At 43.8% G+C, this 23,038-nt stretch overlaps 1 long non-coding RNA gene across 1 annotated transcript in view; it reads right to left on the minus strand.

Moving 5' to 3' along the window:
- Positions 1–310: 310 nt before the first annotated feature.
- Positions 311–23,038, minus strand: part of LOC114272737 (uncharacterized) — a 31,283-nt gene continuing 8,555 nt past the window's right edge. The window contains exons 2-4 of the long non-coding RNA XR_014342838.1: positions 1,946–2,056; positions 538–677; positions 311–455 (exon numbers count right to left, since the gene is read on the minus strand). This is a non-coding gene — a long non-coding RNA (uncharacterized LOC114272737). The remainder of the gene's footprint in view (positions 456–537; positions 678–1,945; positions 2,057–23,038) is intronic.

The following is a 23,038-nucleotide window of genomic DNA, read 5'->3' on the forward strand; positions in this document are numbered from 1 at the left end:
CAAATTAAATATATATATCATCATTTCATATATATATAATTAATATAATATAAAAAATGCTATTAGTGTATAAAAGGTGTATATATATGCAAAAAATGTGTCAAAATTTGTATAAGTGTTAAAAAATGTGTGGGAAAATTAAAATAAAAATCCTAAGGCTTGACTCTTGTAACAAAACAATGTATGAATTTTTAATTTTATTAATTTAAATCCTAATATTTTAATTTATTTTCAATCTAGACCATTCATATATTGTCATCAAGTAAAATTAGATAAAAAAAAATATTAAACATCAATATAGATTACATTGTTCAATCACAATTGCAAAACATAAATTATAGATTCTATAATTAATACCTCATCATATTGCACTTTTTTGAAGGCTTTCGAGCCGAGCCAGCAGTGTGGAGTACTTTCAACTTCTCGCAATTCAACTTATTCTCGCGACATCTCACCTATTATTAAATGCATATGTCAGAGTACAAAGTATTTATTTTATTATTAAACATTTCTCATCTACAAGATTCACAAAGTTACCTTATAGTCCTTATCAGACCACTTTTCGCACAAGAACCTCCACACCTCTTTTTCCATATTTTCAAGTGGATCCGCAAGGGCTGATTCCATTGTAGGAAAACTTCTAAAGCGTAGGTGGAAGCGCTTTAATGTGGTTATCACTTCAAATAAAATCAGTAACAGGAGAAAAAACCTCAGAATATGAAGAGAAGAAAAAAAATTGGTAGTTAAATGTAATTTGACACAAAGATCAGCAGTATAAAGGGGCAGGGCAGCTAAGCAAATAAAACCATTTGGGACTATACAATCATACATGCTATTATCCTTTAGATCCAGAATAAGATAATTCCAAGAAAGAGATTTAGTCAATTTGAAGGAACCGCCAGTGGATTGATGAACTTATCCAACATCAACATTCATAATTACTAACTTTCAAACCATTTTGGTGGCTGGTGGCAAATAAGGTGAAGTTGACATATCGAAGAGACGTTTGAAAACAAAAGAGTTCTACTCTCATGGAGGACATATTGAAAATCAACTGTGAGAAAGATTTCTTACTGTTCAAATAACAAAAAAAAAACGGAAAAAACAAATACTTTGTAAATTACTTTTACCTAAATACATGTGTTATTGATGGATGTCACAGAGCGCAAGGCAATATGAAGTCTGAATAGCAGTTGATGGTGGGAAACCAAGGCCTATCACAAGAAAACAATTTATTCAGCTTCCAAATTAGACCGAGGGAGAGAGAGGGGAGGGAGTACCTTGGTTTAGAACGGTGACTCACACCAGGTAACCATGAGCCAATTGCTTCTTTACTATGTGAGAACCCAAGAAAGAGTTCCCACTAATCACACAGATGTGAAGGAATATGAACCCAGAACTCATCACTTACTCAGCACAATGCAGCATCAAAATTGAAGCATATATCATGATAACTAGTCATTACTGAAATTCCTCAACTTTACATTGATAAGTTCCATTTAAAGGAAGTCATTTAGGGTAGTGTTTACGACAAACTAGGGAGGATCACTGGGGAAAATACAGAGATGCAAAAAGTGATCTAGAGAAGAGCAATACAATTAGGCCCATGCAAGTAAGAACAACACATAATTCACCCTAGTAAGATTTTTATTGAAGGAATCAAATTAGAATTAGAATCCGTGCAGTTATAACTAAATCCTTATGTGATGTATAGTCATTTTATATCTCATACAGTTCCATTAAACACAAGGGTATAAAAAATTAATGAACATAACTTGAGGAAGAAGAGTAGCCATGTAAACAATAGCTCCCTACTCCCTAACATTTGTCTTCTTGATTAACACATTTATAAATTCCCACTGCCAGACTAGGAAACAAGTTTTGAAGCAAACCAATTTAAATTCCTAATCTACTCAACAGTGTTTATTTGACAAAAAAAATCTACCCCCATTGACAGACAAACCCAACCCTCTTTCTTGGAGTCTACCTGATGTCATTGGTGTAGTCCTGACAACAACACAACAACGTACCACAAGTTTTCAATTTGCCATCCTTCCTGTGGAAAGATAGACAACCGTCACACAAACAGGATCAATGACTCAGTATAGTCATTTAAAGTTCAGCTGAGAAAATCATGGCAAATAAGATGATACATGCTATTATAAGATAATTTTTGTTTTCGCCAAACCAAACAGATTTTGAAAACTGCTCAACCAAACAGAGCCGTTGTCTTATTATGATTAAGACTAAAAGACAAATCAGGAATTCAATATTACTTTCAAAATGAAGTAAATTTGAATCAAACACTCACAAATATAAATTTTGCATCTATCTCTCTCCACAATTATGGCTATTTCATATCCACAATTGATGGGTCGTTGAACACACCAAAATTAAATACTAAACTATACCAAATTCTATTAGAATAATGGTAAGTCCAGGTATCGATCCACAGGGACTATTGTGAAATTAAACTAATTTAATTGTCAAATTCCTATATTAATTTTGATAAAAAGATTGGTTGTTTATAACCTAATTTAATAACGAATAAATTAAACTAATGAATTAAATTATCAAGAATAATTGAATTTAGGTTACTGAATTGGGAAAAGATCCTAGGGTAGAGAATTCACCACTAGCCACATAATTAGGGTTTCCAATTGAAATTAATTATGCTATGGTTTGAACGGATTAATGCTTCGCAACTACAAGCTCAAAGCATTTAACAAGAAGACCATCACATTCAATGTACGAGCCCGAACCATCTCTAGTAATACGAATCGTTCACTCTAAACTAGGGTAGTGATACGACTGGTTTCTCGTAGCATGGTTCGTCCCATACCTTGAATGTGAATGAATAGAAAACTCATGTATGGATAATATTTAACAATCACATAAAGTCAAATATTTGAAAAGATAATGAAAATTATATATAAAGAATTTCTAAAACACCATACAATGGTTCAAACCTTTACATAATATAAAATCAAAAAAGAAAAACCTATTACATGGCTAGGGTTGAAGAAACCCTAGAAAAGGAGACTAGCCATTCATGGAGGAGTGGGAGGAGGTAGATGGAGAAGGAACCACCATGGGAGACATCTTTAAAGCTTCTTGTTCCTTCCTCTTTTTCAAACCCTAGCCTCTCTCTTTAGGTCAAAAAAACTTCCGAACCCTAATCCAGCCTTTTACTTGCCTTTTTATACTTCCAATCTCATCCAAACAGGTTTAAAACGTCGGTTTGACTTTTCCAGAAAAAGTCAACGCACGTGCGGGAAAGTCAACTCTGCCCAAATTTTGTCTTTTTGCTCATTTTATGCTCCGACGATGTACAACCTGATTGACACTCAACACACATAAAATATACAGTTTGACCATCAAGTGAAGTTAAGAGATTCTAATTAACGGCCTCAATGACGTACATTTCGGCCTTAATCACATCCCCCAACTTACCACTTGCTAGTCCTCAAGCAAGTAAAATTAAATTAAATTAAACAAAATCTATCTACTTCCTCTTTCGTGGGAAAACAGTTGCATTTAGCATATGCAACAAGCCTTTAAACCACAAGGTTACCCCAGGTGGACGAGTAAAGTCTCGTGAGGGTTTCCAGAAATGATACCCACAAACATTAACATATTCATATATACTCAATAACAAATGACCACACTACTCCACCTAACAATCAACTTATGTACCACTACAGTGTGATATTGAGACATCATGAGTCATTAAAGGCACAGTGGACAAGCATGAAGGAACCTAAAACCACAATTCAGTTAATACAAAAGTAAAGTTCCCTATACTTGTGCATGCTAGTAGACAAGTCATGAGTACCCTCGGTGTAAAGTGCAATCTCCATATTAGTTAACTATCCACTATAATAGCCAAGTGTAACTCATAATAACACCCAACAAATATAGAAAAACTAACCTGTTGCAGCCAAGATTCTCAAAGTTTTTTTTTTTTTTTTTTAAATGACTGTGCCATGCCTTGATCCATTAAGCTTTCTAATCAACCCATGTAACTGTAGACGTCCCCGAACGCCCCGGGAGAGTGAGTCCCGTTCTGTTCATTTGGGGGTACTATAGCTCGGACTCTCAAATCGTCACGGTTCTTAATCTTGAACCAAAGAGTCCAAATCCGGCAAATTGTTTTCAGAAACAGATTTTTTGAAAAGAAGTGCCAAACATGGACTGCTTCGCCAGATACAGAGTCGCCACCTAAATATTTTTTATGGGGGAATTTAGGAAACCCTGACTCGGTGCCGAAGGCCACATGTCCATCATCACCAAAGTTGTCTTGGCTCGGGAGCTTGGGTACGATCGGGGAAGGTCAGCTATGAGCACCCCCTTTCGCCCGGTCCGAAGACCGGCCTCTACTAACCATGATATCCGATTTTGAAAACGTCATGTGTTCTTATTCCGGTTATTAGCCTAGAATTAATATGTTATACGCACAGCAAACAAGTACAGACTAGATTGCCTAATTTGGAAACGAGCATTACATATCCGTTTGTTTTGAAAAGCGCTTTGGAATTTGCTACTCGCAAGTAGGCTAAAACACGGATTTCAACGAGTTTTTCCAACTCAAACAATCCAACCTTCACCCACAGGCATTCAAACAGTTTATCTCATATAAGCACTTAGCCACATGGTAAGCATACTATCATGGCAACATTCACACGCATGCAATATGCTAAAGCGAAAATACTTACATCGTACTCCGTGCCAAAACAATAAACTACTTAGCAAACATGCATGTCCTAGTTCATGTTAAAATGACTAATGCAACACAAGCAAGATGTGATTAGGATAGGCTCGGCTAATCTACGATGACATGTGAAATGCTACAACTAACACGTATTCAATTTGGAAATTGAAATACAGATGCAGTTAGAATGATGCGCCAAGCCCGGTGCATGTAAGACAAATGAATGAATACACGCATGCATTACATGAGGTATGCTAATTTAAACGTGCCCTAATACTAACCATCAAAGCAGGTAAATAAAAGGGAAGAAAGAAGTGGGGATTGGAAGACATACACACCACTCACACACACTTATTACAGATTTGCCCTCGCCCGGAGGGACCAAATAAATAATACAAATTAATTAACTACGCAAGCTAATTAAATATTATAAATTGCCTAATCAGTCAACAAACTAATTTAAACTAGGAAAAGCAGTAAACCGCCTCGGGAGGAGAGCCAGATGCAGCGCATGCTCGGGTCCTGCTCGGAAGTGCACGGCTATGCATAGTCCGCCTCTATTTTCCCTACTCTGCCTCTCTGAAGACTGCCAAAGTCTCAAGGATGCCTCTCTGGATACTGGGAATCACCACCGACTGAGTAGAATTACCACCGGCAGTGAATTGTGGTCACCGGCACAAAATGAATCCATCGGCTGGTGATTTACTGCCGGTCGGCAATGTATACTGCCGGTCGACAAAGAATGCCTGCAGAACCTTCAACTCACAGCAGCAGAGGACAGAACTTGCATGGCAATACAATTCAAGCAATGTATGCACCAATCATGTCCCCTATCATGTTTGTGACTCAAAAGGGCATGTGTCTCGATTCTCGGACCGCCAATCACGCATTTTCATGCATGATGGCCCAAAGAATCAAGTGTGCAACTTTCATGTCAAATGAAATGCAAACCAAACAAACGAACCAAGGCCCAATTCCTATCACCAAGTCAAGGAATAAGGCATGCATGCAAGATGCAATGCAACCTAGGCATGCAAGCTAAGGATGCAACATGGCATGGCAAGACACTTATGCAAGCATACAAGCAAACATGAGGCAATGAAAATTGATGAAAATGTGGACTTATACATGATTTAGGCAACTCTAAATAGGCCTAAAACAGTGGCCAAAAAACAAGGAATTGGGATCAAACATACATACACACATGCAAGTAAGTTGGACCAACACTTAGGCATTAAATAAACAACTCTAAGGCACACTTGAAAAGGGATATCATGGACAATTAGCATGCAACATAAGCTCTGAAAATCATGTTAAAACATGGTGCCAAACCAAGCAACAAGGCAAGCTAAACATGCAACAATGGTCCAAGCATTCAAGGCTCACCAAAGAGGCAATGGACTACACTTAGTACAACCACACATGGCAGGACTTAGGCAACCAAAAACAGAGTTTTAACACATGAAACTAAGCCCAAAAGACCAACTAGATAGCATCTAGATGGTTTGAATTTAAAGGCATGCATAAATGCTAAAACATGGAGCATGCAAGGCAAGCATCCAAAGCTTCAAAGAGGCATCCAAGGCAAACATATGAGCATGTCAAAGGGACTGAAATAACATGTAGGGTGGTTCTAAACCACCGAAATGATGCAAGCAACACATACTACACATTCACATACTTGAAACATACAAGTTCAAATACAAAGGAGCTATACTACGCATGCCAAGATCAACCCAAACAACTATGGACAGATCTAAAACATGGCAAAATGAGCACAAAACCTTCACAAGGCTAAACCTAAAACATGCTAGAGCAAAGACTAACAACCTAAGGCATATTAAGGCAATAACAAGGCATTACATGGTAGGTATGCTAAGTATGCATGGTGTACCAAAACCAACACACAACAAGGTTATATCATGGCATAATAAGCATGGAAAACAGCGAAGACATGATCAATACACACTCTAACATGATGCTCCCTCAAGAGGCCAAAAAGGGTCCCCTTTCAAGGACAACAAGGAGAGGGGGGTGGCCCTCCCCTTTTGGAGACTTCAAGGCACCATCTCCGCCACTGAAATCCCTCAAGATTTCAGTGGTGAAGAGGCCCAAACACCAAAGTCTCGAAACTTGCACAAAAATAGCACAAAAAGGAGCCTTACAAGGCTTAGGAGAGGTCAAACAAACCCAAACCACAAAACACTCTTAATAAACAATCAAAAGGGCTAAAAAATAGAAATTTTTTGTATTATACAATAAGCACAAAAACAGCTCTAAGATGGGTAGAAAAGCAATGCAAAAATGGGGAATAAAAGGGAAGTTTCTCACCTTTGTAGATCACCTTCACAAATGATGCTCCAACAGCCCTCCTTGGCTTGAATCCAGCTCCAAAACACCAAAACCAGCCTCTTAGAACCTCAGTAGCTAAGGGAAGGTGAAACACTATGCGTTTGTGTGCAATAGTAAGACACAAACACAATTAAACACACACAAAGGTAAAAAGAGAGAGGTATAGAGATAGAATGTGTATGGATCCTAACCCTAGAACTCAAAACCCTAATATGGTTGTCTAAACTCTCTAAAGTGTCTAACCCTAAGCAAGGGAGAGAAGGGCTCCTCTCATAGTGCTTTTTGTCTTGTAAAGCTTACAAGACAAGCTTCTAAAGAGGGAGATCCCTCCATACACGTGTATGGAGGGGAGCCAAATGCAAGACAGCTGTAATAAAATATCTGCAAAAGCAGATGAACAGTAGTCGGCTGCTCAAAAATGCCATTTTGGCAAAAGGGAGTGCCGACCGGCAATAAATAGTGCCGACCGGCAATATACATTGCCGATGGCAGCAAAAACCAGCCGGTGGCCTCTGGCCATGGCCGGTGGTGTGTGGGGATGCCTCACAAGGCATTCCCTGCCCCTCCAAGGCAAAATACAAGTGTTTGGTGCAAAACCAGACACTGAACAGTCAAGTTCGGAGATCCTGAGGCAAGGCGCGTAGCCGAAACCTCCGAGAACTCCAAACAAACACAAACATGGATAATCACCAAATGTTCCAACGGTGATGTCCAAGTCTTGAGGACGGTCAAAAATGGGGTGTCTACAGTTACCCCTCCTTGACAGAACTCGAAAGTCATAACGATGACGGGAGTGAATGTCAAAGCCCAGAGACGACCCATTTTTGACAAGGCCGAAGACTCAGACAAACATGCAAGACAAACAAGGTATGCGCCCGAAGGCAGGGGCAAAATGCAAGACAATGCACGAAGCCGAGCATAACTTATGATCATGCAAAGAAAGCTGTAATGAAGCATACATGCGACAACTTTAAGCTAGCATACACCAAACTACACTACAATGCAGAAAGGATGTAAGAGAATTATGCAATTCTCGATACTTCTCACTCGGAGGATACAATACCTGTGCGGCTCGTCTGGTTGCACCAGCCTTAAATGAACCTTACATACAATATCGTGCCTACAAAGAAAACAGACTTAACAGGTACAATATTGTTAGCAACATGCATAACAATGCAAAAATGGATGCAAAATGATATGCAATATATACAAAACAATGTATAAATAATGCAAATAAAGATGCAATGTAATTGAAACAATGCAAACTATATGCAAAGCCATTGAATCATGATCCAATCATGAGCAGTTCGAAACCACACCTATGTCAAATAGATTGATGGAGGTAACAAGTCCGCCTACCATAGAACGGTCAACTGAACTATGAGTAACGTAGGCAGACACAAGAACAAGTATTGGGGGGGGGGGGATTGACACAAGTGGGGAAACGACCCGCTGAAGAAAGGACTGCGATCCTAATGCCGGATGCGATAATTACACTACAATGTAATATATGTATGGATATGCTGGGGAGATGGAAATGGATATGGCACGCGGGCCAAACCAAATCTTGCCTAGGCAAGGCATGTACACATACAAGCCACGTCTAACATAGAACGGTCCACTGAACTATGCTCCGACACGAGAAGTATGGGCACATACCAGACCAAGCTCAACATTGAAAAGCGCAAGCCATAGGCGGAGGTGATGTAATGAGTGCATGCAAACTACAATGCAATATCTACAAATATGCGATGGAATGGAAATGCAATATAATGGATATGGCCTTCGGGCCAAACCAAATCTTGTTTAGGAAAGTCATGTACACAAACAAGCCGCGGCTAACATTGAACGGTCCACTGAACTATGTTTCGACGTGAAAAGTATGGGCACATACCAGGCCAAGCTCAATCATGGAAAGGCACAAGCCATAGGTGGAGGTGATGCAATGAATGCATGCGATCTACAATGCAATAAATATGGCACGCAGGCCAAACCAAATCTTGCCTAAGAAAGGCATGTACACAAACAGGCCACGGCTAACATAGAACGGTCCACTGAACTATGCTTTGACACGAAAAGTATGGGCACATACCAGACCAAGCTCAACAGGGAAAGGCACAAGCCATAGATGGAAGGTGATGCAGTGAATGCATGCAAGCTACAATGCAATGTAAACTAAATTCTAATGATGCATGACAATGCAACTATTTACGATGATGCGTAACAACGCATGTTTTTTTTTTTTTTTTTTTTTTTTTGAAATGCAAATGATGTATAAAATGCATGTTGCATGGAATGCGCGACAACACGCGGCTTTAAAATACATGTATAATACAACTTATCGAAAGTCGTTCGGGCACGACAAACACCGAAGGACTTGCACCTTCCGAGGATTTAGGGTCTCCTAGACCGTCGAGCACGACAAACGCCGAAGGACTTGCACCTTCTGAGGATTTAGGGTCTCCTAGACCGTCTGAATACCTGTGTGGTTCGTCTAGTCACTCCAGCCTCAAATGAACCGTACATACAATATTGTGCCTGAAAAGAAAACAAACTTAACAGGTACAATGTCGTTAGCAACATGCATGACAATGCAAATGAAAGCAAGACAACGCAGGTCGCAAGGAATGTAAGACAATGCAAATGAAAGCAAGACAACGCAGGTCGCAAGGAATGTAAGACAATGCAAATGAGGCACGCATGCTAATGCAGATGATGACACACATGCCAACGAAAATGTGACACGCATGCCAATGGAAATGAGGCACACATGCCGATGAAGAAAATGGGGCACACCTGCCAATGGAAATGAGACACGCATGCCGACGAAGATGGGGCACACATGCCAATGGAAATGAGACACGCATGCCGATGAAAGTGAGGCACACATGCCGATGAAAATGAGGCACACGTGCCAATGAAAATAAGGCACACGTGCCAATGAAAATGAGGCACACATGCCAATGCAAATGAGGCACACGTGCCGATGCAAATGAGGCACACGTGCCGATGGGAATGAGGCACACGTGCCAATGGAAATGAGGCACACGTGTCAATGGGAATGAGGCACACGTGTCGATGCAAATGAGGCACACGTGCCGATGCAAATAAGAATGAGGCACACGTGCCAATGAGAATGAGGCACACGTGCCGATGCAAATGAGGCACACGTGCCGATGAAAATGAGGATGAGGCACACGTGCCAATGAAAATGAGCCACACGTGCCAATGCAAATGAGGCACACATGTCGATGCAAATGAGGCACACGTGCCAATGCAAATGAGGATGAGGCACACGTGCCAATGAGAATGAGGCACGCGTGCCGATGCAAATGAGGCACACGTGCCGATGAGAATGAGGCACACGTGCCGATGCAAATGAGGCACACGTGCCGATGAAAATGAGGATGAGGCACACGTGCCAATGAAAATGAGGCACACGTGCCAATGCAAATGAGGCACACGTGCCGATGCAAATAAGGATGAGGCACACGTGCCAATGAGAATGAGGCACACGTGTCGATGCAAATGAGGCACACGTGCCCATGAGAATGAGGCACACGTGCCGATGAGAATGAGGCACACGTGCCAATGAGAATGAGGATGAGGCACACGTGCCAATGAAAATGAGGCACACGTGCCGATGCAAATGAGGCACGATGCAAGTGTGACACGCATGCCTCATAAGATGCAAAATAATACAAATGAGACACGGATGCCTCATAAGATGCAAAATGATACCAATGAGACACGCATGCCTCATAGGAATGGAAAATGATACGAGTGTGACACGCATGCCACACGGAATGTAAAATGTAAATGAGACACGCATGCCTCAGGGAAATGCAAAATGATGCAAGTGTGACACGCATGCCACACGGAATGTAAAATGATGCCAAGTGTGACACGCATGCCGCACGGAATGTAAAATGATGCGAACGGACTTAAATGCGTAACAACGCACGTGTTTCGGAATGCATGACAATGCATGGTAAAGGAATGCACGACAACGCGAACGATGCGCGAGGCGATATATGTATTGAAATACATGACAATGCTTGTAATAAAAATGCAATGACAATGCATGAGAGATGTGCATGACAATGCAAGGGGTGCGTGTTACAACGCATGTAGTATGTGCATAACAATGCAACTGTGAGGCGCATGATAGCGCGATGTAATGCACCGAAATAGTGCGATGAACGCGTGTAACGCACACGGGGTAACTTTTGGATCTTGTAAAAGGCAAAAAGGATACCAAAGGATACAACATTGTATGAGTTGGAGTGCTACGCACAGAAGACGCGGTCCGAGGTCAAAACGGAGGCCGGTTGAGCGTCGGAGATACACTTTCTTACACTTTCTTGAGCTATGAAGACCAAAAACTACTCATATGGCCTAAACAAGGTTGTGGGAACACCACCGGCCGGGAGGGGAAGCCACCGGCTGTCCACCGGCTGCAAAATAATTTCATCGGCACAATATTCTGCCGGCCGGCACAAAATGTTGCTGACCGGCAAAAAGTTCCTGAGTCGGGGCAGATTCGACATTTCACCATGGGTGTTTTAAAATAGGGTTTCTAAACCCTATTTCTCACTTCCTCCTTCGCCGAAATTCCACACCCTCTCTCTCTAGAGTGTTTTCCTCTCCTCTTTCCTCCGTTTCTTCGCGTTCTACGCCTGTTTCGTCGTCGGATTCGCGATTTTCTTCGCGTTTCGGACATTTTCAACCGAACAAATCTTTGTTTCGGTGCCTCTTTTGCCGTTCCCACCTTTTTGGGGTTTGTTCCCCTCGATTTCCTCTTGATTTCCATACCCTTTTCACATCCCGGCCTTTTCGGCCATTTTCGACCTTCTCGGGGGTTGACTTTTCGGTTGACTTTCCATATTCTAGCCCCGTTTTCCTCCCTCCGACTATTTTCTCATCATTCTTGACATGGCGGACGATGTTTCACGTGGTGGGACTTCCCCGGATCATGAGATGGATCCCGAGGTCGAGCTCCTACCTTTGAGCGAGCGCCCGTTCGACCCGACGACCTACCGGCCGGCGATTCATGTTCTACCCCCTAACGGACTGCGCCAGTTCAGGAGTTTGGACAGGCACATGCCACCCGAGCTATTACTACGTGAGCCTACCTCCCACCTGTCCTTCAGCGCTTCCGAGGTAACTCTCTTTCTCTGCTTTACTTTCTGCAATGTAGGATACAAAACTGTCGTAGCTAGTTGTGCTCTTTAACTGCTTTAGCTCAGATACCCTGTATACTGTAGTTGATTGTAAACATACGTGCAACTGATATCTGCTTGAGACTGACACATGCACACATACTGCACTAGCCCTGAATCACCCGAACACACGGCGCTCACTGTATTTCACTGCATACCCACCGGTACCCAATATTTACTTGAGTCTGAACATATGCACACATGCTATACTGTACTGAACTACCCGAACATGCTGACGCATCACACGTTACAGTTCACTGTAAGCACACCGGCACCCGGTATTTGTTTAAATCTATTAAACTTGCACGCATGCTACATCTGCCCTAAACCACCCGAACACGCTGATACATCACGCGTTGTAGTCCACTGTAAGCACACCGGCACCCGGTATTTGTTTAAATCTGTTAAACTTGCACGCATGCTACATCTGCCCTGAACCACCCGAACACGCTGACACATCACACGTTGTAGTCCACTGTAAGCACACCGGCACCCGGTATTTGTTTAAATCTGTTAAACTTGCACGCATGCTATATCTGCCCTGAACCACCCGAACAAGCTGACACATCACACGTTGTAGTTCACTGTAAGCTTCTTAAAACTGCATTTTGAATATTGCCTTGTAATTGTTGTTTTTTATTATAGGGGGATTCCCATACCATCCGCGGGTATGGGAATACCGGCGCTCGGGACTGGTATGCCGAGCTTCCCGATGCGGTTCGCCACATCATGGACCAGGCGGGCTTCGGCGCTTTCTGTAGGGGACTATCCAGACTCACGACTTGCAGGCCCTTGCTCGCCGCTCTAGTGGAGAGGTGGTGGGACACCACTGACTCGTTCCATTTATCTGCGACGGGAGACATGACGATGACTCCCTACGATTTCTCGATGCTCACAGGCATCGGGGTAGGGGGTGATCCGATCCCCTTTGATACTGACATGGACGAGTGGACTGCCGCTCAGATCTATCTGCTTGGTGAGGTGCCACCTCTCGCCCGTCCAGGCTTTGTTCGTTACTCCTGGTTCGAGGTGCAGTTCAGGGTCCAGCCCGCGTTGATAGAGGAGGCGCAGATGACTCAGGAGGCCGTGGAGAGGTATGCGCGCGGCTTTCTCATGTTCCTGCTGGGGACAACTACTTTCGCCGACCGAGCGAACACTGTGCCCCTCTACCTGCTTAGTGCTTTGGTGGGCGTCAGGCAGATCTTGCACTATGATTGGGGTGGCGCCGCTCTGGCCATACTCTACGGATATATGAGCTCGGCTTCCCGTGGCAGCTGGCAGTTGCTCGAAGGCTACTGGCGTGCTTGGGAGGTACGTTTCTTTTCCGCTTTTCATTTCTGCTTTTCTGTCTTCTGTACTCTGTACTGTATTCTGTATTGCACATATTGTAGTCTGCTTTTCACTAACTGCATACTCCACACGGGGCACACACATACACTCTGCTTTACACTGACTGTACACTGCTCACACTGTACACAATATACCATACACTGTACAACACACGGTCTTGCCATTTCTGCTTTATTCTGTATTTTGCTCTTATCTGATAATCATATTGATGTTTTCTCTGCAGTTGTGGGTCTACGCCTACTTTCCCAGGCTTGCACCCGTGCCAGACACAGAGACCTCCCTCGTCGTCCCATTCTCGCGACGCTTCGACGAGAGATGCGTGCGGAGGCCGCGAGAGACATTTAGCTTCTTTCGCCGCTACTTCGACATTATCACCCCTGTCGAGGTATGTTTTATTTCAGAATTTATCTAAACTTTTCTTTTCACTGCATACTTCAATAATGATGGATAACAAACTGTATGTCACTTTCAGATCACTTTGCGGCCTTGGGCTCCGTTGCCGGCGACGATTCGGGACTGATTTGCCGGTGCTGTGGAGACCTCGCATTTCCGGATCTTACTGGAGGGCCCGGTCTGTCGGGCTTGGTACCTGGGTGAGCGTTTCCTACGTCAGACCCTAGGGTTACCAGAGCAGATAGTCCCGGTTCACCCTCTTGAGGACATGAGGGAGACCGAGAGGCTCACTACCGAGCAGATGGCCGATTATAAGACGTACATTATGCGGTCTCTGAGTGGCGACCGTCGAGCTGAGGGAGCCAGGCCTGTGGCGCCAACGGTTAGGGCAAGAGCAGGAGCATCGAGGAGGGCTCGGGTCCGTGGCAGGGGCGGAGTTCAGGGGGGACGGGGGACTGGCTGGCCCGCCTTGCCCACTGTACTGCCATATAGAGGGCAGGATGGGGTGACCTACCAGATCCCCTTTGCTCCTCCCCCGGCTGGTCATGAGTTAGCCGGTATCCCCGACTTGCCTCCGGTATGTATTACTTCATTTTGCATCTTGCATCTGCATTTGATTTCAGTTTATTTGATATTCTGCAGAATACTGATATATCTTATACTCTTGCAGGCGTCTTCCGAGTACACCCGGCAGTCCGTGGAGTTGAATGCCTCCATGATGGGGATGCTGCAGCGGACCTTCGATCTTCTGGCCCTCTATAGCATTCCGGTATGCCCTTCTGACAATGGCCTCAAACCATTCATACACTGCTTCACATAATCTGATGCATGACACAACACCTAACACACTGATCTCACAGCATCTGATACACTGCATACACTGCATTTATACACTGCGTTCTGTACTCGATAAACTGCCCACGGCATTCACACACTGTGTACTGCATTCTGCACTGATAAACTGCTCACGGCATTCTCACACTGTACCCATACACTGCATTCTGCACTGATACATTGCTCACGGCATTCTGATACACTGCATGCTGCATCTTGCATTGATATGCTTCTTACATTATTCTGATGTATTTGCCCTTTTATGTTTTTCAGCCTCCCTTCCAGATCCCTCCGGTGGGTGGTGCTCCGGCTGGGCCTTCTATTCCTGCTCGAGGAGGGCGCGGAGACACTGCACGTCCCCGTACCAGGGGAGGGCATACTCATGTAGGGAGTAGTTCTCGGGCGCCGACCCCCGATGATGATGATGATGATGATGACGATGATGGGTCCGAGGCAAAGGCAGAGTCGAAGGCAGAGTCATCGGAGGAGGAGACCGGAGGCGGTTCTAGCTCGGGCTCTGATGACGATGCTGATGATGCTCCTGGACCTTCGTCCAGGAAGAGGACTAGGACAGACTGATAGCCCTCGGAGCCGCTTGACACGGATACAGATTTTTGTTGTTTTTCTTCTTTCTTGTACTTTTCCTTTTTGTTGGTAGTTAGGATACTTTGTACTGCCGCCGGCAAATTTTTGTTTCCAAAACTTGTGTACTTGAAAAGATGATGAAATGAAACAGGCTTGTTATCTGAAAAAGTGTTTACATCCGTATATCTTTACATTCCATACTTTGCATTGCATCACACCATATTACACCTCAATGTAAATGAAATTGATTGGTTGTCTGAAAATTGAACACTTGCACTGTAATAATCAGGTAACCAAACCAAGTAACAGCAAAGCAACCCATACAAACCACTGCTTAACCTGAACACACGGTCCATACTCTGCCGAGAATTAATCTGCATACAGCCCATAACCCGACACTTGGTCTATTCTGCACTCAGCAAACTTTAAACAAAACAGCCCAATCTGACAAGACGGCCTTCAAAGGTGAAACCGACTAGGGTTGAAACATGCTCGGATGCCCCAAATTTTCCCTTCCTTCTTTTGGTTCGCCCAAATGTAGAGAATGGCACAGCATTCTGAGCACAAACGATTAACTTTCGGAAAAGGGGTTTTCTTACCCGGGGTGTCGAGCCTACAACTGGATACAGCGGAAAAAGACTCAACAAAGGTACACGACCTAAACACGACGAGACGCGCTCGGAAAGGACTCAAAACAAAAGTTGAGGTAAACAAAACAAAAGACACGACATACGGACGCGTTAACGAAGACGGGGGACCTCAGATCACGAGAAGCCAGTTTCTCTGGGTATTGTTTCCCACCCTTTTCTCATTTGTGATTCTTACATCACTCGGCCCTCAGGCTCGGTTTTTCTCTCAAAACCCTTTTCCTCACTTTTTCTCTCAACTTACACCTCTCTATGCTTCATTCTCTCATTTTTCGTCCCTCCCCGAGGTGATCAATGAATGAATAGGAAGTTGTGGGTTCATGCCCGACGTCGTTAGCTCACAGCTATTTCTCCTGGTGGGTAGAGTGCCCTTCCGGCAAGTATGTTGACGACGGGGGGAAGACAGAACGCCTAGCTCAACTGTGCCCTTAGTTCATCACTTTGACCATTTTTTGGTTTTGCTTTTTACTAAAATAGTTTTGATCAAAATGAGAGTCGGATTAACGTACTTGTTCGACTTTTGATTTGAAAGCCGTGCAAGTCTGGCTGTAAGTACTGAAAATTTTCCTTTTTGGGTCCAAGAAAATGGTCCAGTTTTGGAAAATGGAACAGTTTTCGAGAGAATAATCAACCTCAGTAAAAATTTTCAAAAACTATTTTTCAAACAGTCAATGCTTAACGAGCATAGAACTTACTCTTTGAGATGTGCAACCTCGGATCGGAGGCAATGGAAGATTGCCCCTGGCTTAAAAGGGGGTGGATGGCAACGGAAAGTTGCCCCTGGTTTGAATGGCGACTCGCGACGACTCGTGGCAATGGAAAGTTGCCCCTTGTTTGGATGGTGCCGCAGCAGTCTACAAACAGTCTTCATTGGTGGTGGTCGAACTCTTGGACAGAGAGATGACGAAGACGGTCATAACAAATATATGGACACAGTCGCCTTAGAGGCGTCGGCGACTGGACTTTGGGATGAAATCGAAACTATTATATGGACTGAGACGCTATGAAAGCGTTGGGGGCTGGACTTCATGATGAAGTTGCCTACGTATCCCAAACATGGGAATCAAGCCTTACGTAGTTCCGGTTAAGGTACACTTGGGTATTTTAACCTTCACTTTCTTAGGCTCTAACTTTTGCCAAGGTGCCCAATGCGGGTTTTCGACCTTGTGAGCTTCTTTTCATTTCTTTTTCTTTTTTTTTCATTTCTTTTTCTTTTCTTTTTTGTATTTTTTGCTTCTTTTTTTTTTTTTGTCTTTTCTTTTTTGTATTTTTTACTTCTTTTTTTTTGTATTTTTCTCTTGCTCTAACTTTTGCCTGGGTCGCCCTTCCGGGTTTTCGGCCCAGCGAGCCTCTCAAAGGGTAAAAGTGTAACAAGTCCATGCCAAATGGTTTTTGGAGTAGAAGCCTCTCTGTATTCAGGAGAACGGCTGTTGCAATGATTTGCAGAAGAACCCATCATGGTTACTGCACGAGCTTCTTCTGGTGAGAGCTAATCTTTTGATTCGGCTTTGATGCCTCCTGCTCGAGGGCTGCTTCTGATCTGGCCATACAGACCTTACATGGCGTTTGACCGTTGAACTTTCTGAACGGGTTCAAGGTTTGAAAACAAACCGGTTGAATTTTGAGGCTGAGAGCGATCCTAAGCTGCACAATCTCAAGAGCGATTCCACACAGGTCTTCACAGGGCCGCGTAAAACATTTGTTTTTGAAAGTTTTTAAGAAAACGACAAATCACTCGCGCCGAAGATAGTGTGGAACCAATCTGGATCAAGCCAGGGTCCTTCCCAGTACTCATGCTGACAAACATGATTTCATTCATAAAAAGACTTAGCACGTCTCTCTTTCTCTTAAGATTATCAAAATTTTGCAAAACTCGAGGAATTCCTTCCCCTTTGTTTTTATCACCGCAATGCTCAAAAGAGGTTTTTTTTTTTTGAAAAACTTAGGTTAATGCAATGAGTTTGGCGCGCAGGAGAGCAGGCGAGATGTACTGTCAGCCCAATCAAATTCTCTGGCACTTATACTGAAAGCAAGCATGAAAGTGAGATAGCAACAGCTGTTTCATTCAGATTTGTTGGTGTAACTGGCCCCTCGGCAGAAACAGACTCAAAAACAAAAATAGGTAATTACAAGACAAAACGATGTTCGGGACAACAACCCCAGAATCACTTGGTATTCTATACAAAGGGGACTGACTCGCTACAACAAGACAGACCTTTAAGCAAAAAGACTGACTCAAGACAAAGAGACAGACTCAAAACAAAAGACTGACTCGATACCCAAGCCAGAATTTACAAAGCTAGCATTCACAAATGCTCAAAAATGCGTGCCAGACGCCACATCCAAAATATACCAAATGCCACCCGCAGGTGGTTCACGTTCTGATTACATACTTGCAGTATCTGTGTCCTCAAAATCCAATAACTGGGTGGTAACGGACTTGGCTGAGGTAGGCGGGAGGATAACCTTGTTGTAAATCAAATCTTGCACCTCATGACGGAGGCGGAAGCAATTGTCGGTAGCATGGCCTGTCTGCTGGTGGTACGCGCAGTACTGAGCAGCATCATGCGTAGTAGGGAGATTCTTCGGTAGAGGCCGAGGCTCCAAGGGTTTAAGGTGTCCACTCTCAGCAAGGATCTGAAGTGCCTTGGACAGAGGCATGTAGAGAGCATGAAAGGTCCTGCGCCCCCGGGGCAGGTACTTTGGAGTCTGAGCGCTCTTACTAGCCGCACAAGCGAAAGGGTCGGCAGGCGCCACCTTAGCTTTTTGATCTTTCCCAGGTGCGGGGGCGGGAATAGGAGAAACTGTTCTAGCACGACGGGGCCTATCCTGATTTTCCGACTGACTTGAACTACCCTCAGGTGGAGTGGGGAAAGCATCCTCCACAGTTTTTGCCACAACCACGGATATCTGTTGCTTGTTCATTCCCCCGGCTTTCAAAGCCTCGACTGCCCCCAACAGTTGTTCAATGGGATCGGCATCTGCCTTCATTTTGTCTTTTCCTCTGGCCTCAGCCTGATCGAGGGTTTGGGTTGATGTTGATATGTCATTGCCGTAACTGGAGGCCATCTCCAGTTGGCTAAGTTCGATCACAATTCACCCCAACAGCGGGGGCTCCTGGGGTACAAAACTCCCGGCATATGGTGCGGCTGGAGGTGAAGCTGACATTCCGTAGGCGAGATCCGCCACAGACCTCTGGAGATCACCTATCATCCCCATTAGTTCAAATGTAGTAGGCTCGCGAGCCTGGTATAGTTGGGGGGCCCAAACCGGGTGCGCAACAGACGACCTGGGTGGATGTGGCATATCAATGTTGGTCTCACTTTGCAAAGTGATCCCTTGCTCTAATGCAGCTGTCATAACCACGATCTCTTCTGAATTCTGCGTCATCACAAGTCTTGCCTCGGCAAGGGGGAACACTAGCTATTCTGTATCAATTCTCTGGACACTCTGAACTGAAAGGAGAAACAAACAGCATTTCAGCCCAAACAGACCAAACACGGGTGTAGCCGAACGACTGCACTCTACTACTGATCACTGTTCCCCAGAAATCACTGTTCCCAAAAACTGAACCTGATGCCCGCAGATAACTGGTTTCTCAACAACACTGATACTGGTGCCCTCGGGCCCGATATTCAAACTTGCAAACTGATATATACGTTCCTGTAGAGATACATTCTAAAAGCACATAGCAAGTAAAGAGAGCCAAAACACCCCTATGTTGAGGTAGGGTTTCCCTGTCCTATTTTGTCAAGAGCTAGGGTTTCACTATGCACGCAGCAGTTTCAAACAACCTATAATCGGGTAAGCAACCTGTCCTAGCTTGGAATGGTCACTATGGATTCCGAAGATGCACTAGGTCGAATGGTCAAAAGGGTGCCACGGTAAAAACCGAGGTTTGTGTTCCCATACTGTCAGAGCCCATAACCGGTCAGCCTTATGGTCATGCCTTGACAAGACAAGCCTTCAGCAAACCATTCAGGAATGGCAAATGGCAAACACGGTGTCCTAGGCGCACCAATGCACATGCAATGCAAAGAGACACATAAATGAGATCAAAATAAGATATCACGAGTTCAAGTCAAGCTCTCTAAAATCCCTAGCGGAGTCGTCAGAAACTGTAGACGTCCCCGAACGCCCCGGGAGGGTGAGTCCCGTTCTGTTCATTTGGGGGTACTACAGCTCGAACTCTCAAATCGTCACGATTCTTAATCTTGAACCAAAGAGTCCAAATCCGGCAAATCGTTTTGAGAAACAGATTTTTTAAAAAGAAGTGCCAAACATGGACTGCTTCGCCAGATACAGAGTCGCCACCTAAATATTTTTTATGGGGGAATTTAGGAAACCCTGACTCGGTGCCGAAGGCCACATGTCCGTCATCACCAAAGTTGTCTTGGCTTGCGAGCTTGGGTACGATCGAGGAAGGTCAGCTATGAGCACCCCCTTTCGCCAGGTCCGAAGACCGGCCTCTACTAACCATGATATCCGATTTTGAAAACGTCATGTGTTCTTATTCCGGTTATTAGCCTAGAATTAATATGTTATGCACACAGCAAACAAGTATAGACTAGATTGCCTAATTTGGAAACAAGCATTGCATATCCGTTTGTTTTAAAAAGCGCTTTGGAATTTGCTACTCGCAAGTAGGCTAAAACACGGATTTCAACGAGTTTTTCCAACTCAAACAATCCAACCTTCACCCACAGGCATTCAAACAGTTTATCTCATATAAGCACTTAGCCACATGGTAAGCATACTATCATGGCAACATTCACACGCATGCAATATGCTAAAGCGAAAATACTTACATCGTACTCCGTGCCAAAACAATAAGCTAGTTAGCAAACAAGCATGTCCTAGTTCATGTTAAAATGACTAATGCAACACAAGCAAGATGTGATTAGGATAGGCTCGGCTAATCTACAATGACATGTGAAATGCTACAACTAACACGTATTCAATTTGGAAATTGAAATACAAATGCAGTTAGAATGATGCGCCAAGCCCGGTGCATGTAAGACAAATGAATGAATGCACGCATGCATTGCATGAGGTATGCTAATTTAAACGTGCCCTAATACTAACCATCAAAGCAGGTAAATAAAAGGGAAGAAAGAAGTGGGGATTGGAAGACATACACACCACTCACACACACTTATTACAGATTTGCCCTCGCCCGGAGGGACCAAATAAATAATACAAATTAATTAACTACGCAAGCTAATTAAATATTACAAATTGCCTAATCAGTCAACAAACTAATTTAAACTAGGAAAAGCAGTAAACCGCCTCGGGAGGAGAGCCAGATGCAGCGCATGCTCGGGTCCTACTCGGAAGTGCACGACCATGCATAGTCCGCCTCTGTTTTCCCTACTCTGCCTCTCTGAAGACTGCCAAAGTCTCAAGGATGCCTCTCTGGATACTGGGAATCACCACCGGCTGAGTAGAATTACCACCGGCAGTGAATTGTGGTCACCGGCACAAAATGAATCCATCGGCTGGTGATTTACTGCCGGTCGGCAATGTATACTGCCGGTCGACAAAGAATGTCTGCAGAACCTGCAACTCACAGCAGCAGAGGACAGAACTTGCATGGCAATACAATTCAAGCAATGTATGCACCAATCATGTCCCCTATCATGTTTGTGACTCAAAAGGGCATGTGTCTCGATTCTCGGACCGCCAATCACGCATTTCCATGCATGATGGCCCAAAGAATCAAGTGTGCAACTTTCATGTCAAATGAAATGCAAACCAAACAAACGAACCAAGGCCCAATTCCTATCACCAAGTCAAGGAACAAGGCATGCATGCAAGATACAATGCAACCTAGGCATGCAAGCTAAGGATGCAACATGGCATGGCAAGACACTTATGCAAGCATACAAGCAAACATGAGGCAATGCAAACTGATGAAAAGGTGGACTTATACATGATTTAGGAAACTCTAAATAGGCCTAAAACAGTGGCCAAAAAACAAGGAATTGGGATCAAACATACATACACACATCCAAGTAAGTTGGACCAACACTTAGGCATTAAATAAGCAACTCTAAGGCACACTTGAAAAGGGATATCATGGACAATTAGCATGCAACATAAGCTCTGAAAATCATGTTAAAACATGGTGCCAAACCAAGCAACAAGGCAAGCTAAACATGCAACAATGGTCCAAGCATTCAAGGCTCACCAAAGAGGCAATGGACTACACTTAGTACAACCACACATGGCAGGACTTAGGCAACCAAAAACAGAGTTTTAACACATGAAACTAAGCCCAAAAGACCAACTAGATAGCATCTAGATGGTTTGAATTTAAAGGCATGCATAAATGCTAAAACATGGAGCAAGCAAGGCAAGCTTCCAAAGCTTCAAAGAGGCATCCAAGGCAAACATATGAGCATGTCAAAGGGACTGAAATAACATGTAGGGTGGTTCCAAACCACCGAAATGATGCAAGCAACACATACTACACATTCACATACTTGAAGCATACAAGCTCAAATACAAAGGAGCTATACTACGCATGCCAAGATCAACCCAAACAATTATGGACAGACCTAAAACATGGCAAAATGAGCACAAAACCTTCACAAGGCTAAACCTAAAACATGCTAGAGCAAAGACTAACAACCTAAGGCATATTAAGGCAATAACAAGGCATTACATGGTAGGTATGCTAAGTATGCATGGTGTACCAAAACCAACACACAACAAGGTTATATCATGGCATAATAAGCATGGAAAATAGCCAAGACATGATCAATACACACTCTAACATGATGCTCCCTCAAGAGGCCAAAAAGGGTCCCCTTTCAAGGACAACAAGGAGAGGGGGGTGGCCCTCCCCTTTTGGAGACTTCAAGGCACCATCTCCGCCACTGAAATCCCTCAAGATTTCAATGGTGAAGAGGCTCAAACACCAAAGTCTCGAAACTTGCACA

This window comes from Camellia sinensis, chromosome 10 (assembly GCF_055761805.1).
Source record: "Camellia sinensis isolate YWXY chromosome 10, ASM5576180v1, whole genome shotgun sequence".
Classification (NCBI taxonomy): Eukaryota; Viridiplantae; Streptophyta; class Magnoliopsida; order Ericales; family Theaceae; genus Camellia; species Camellia sinensis.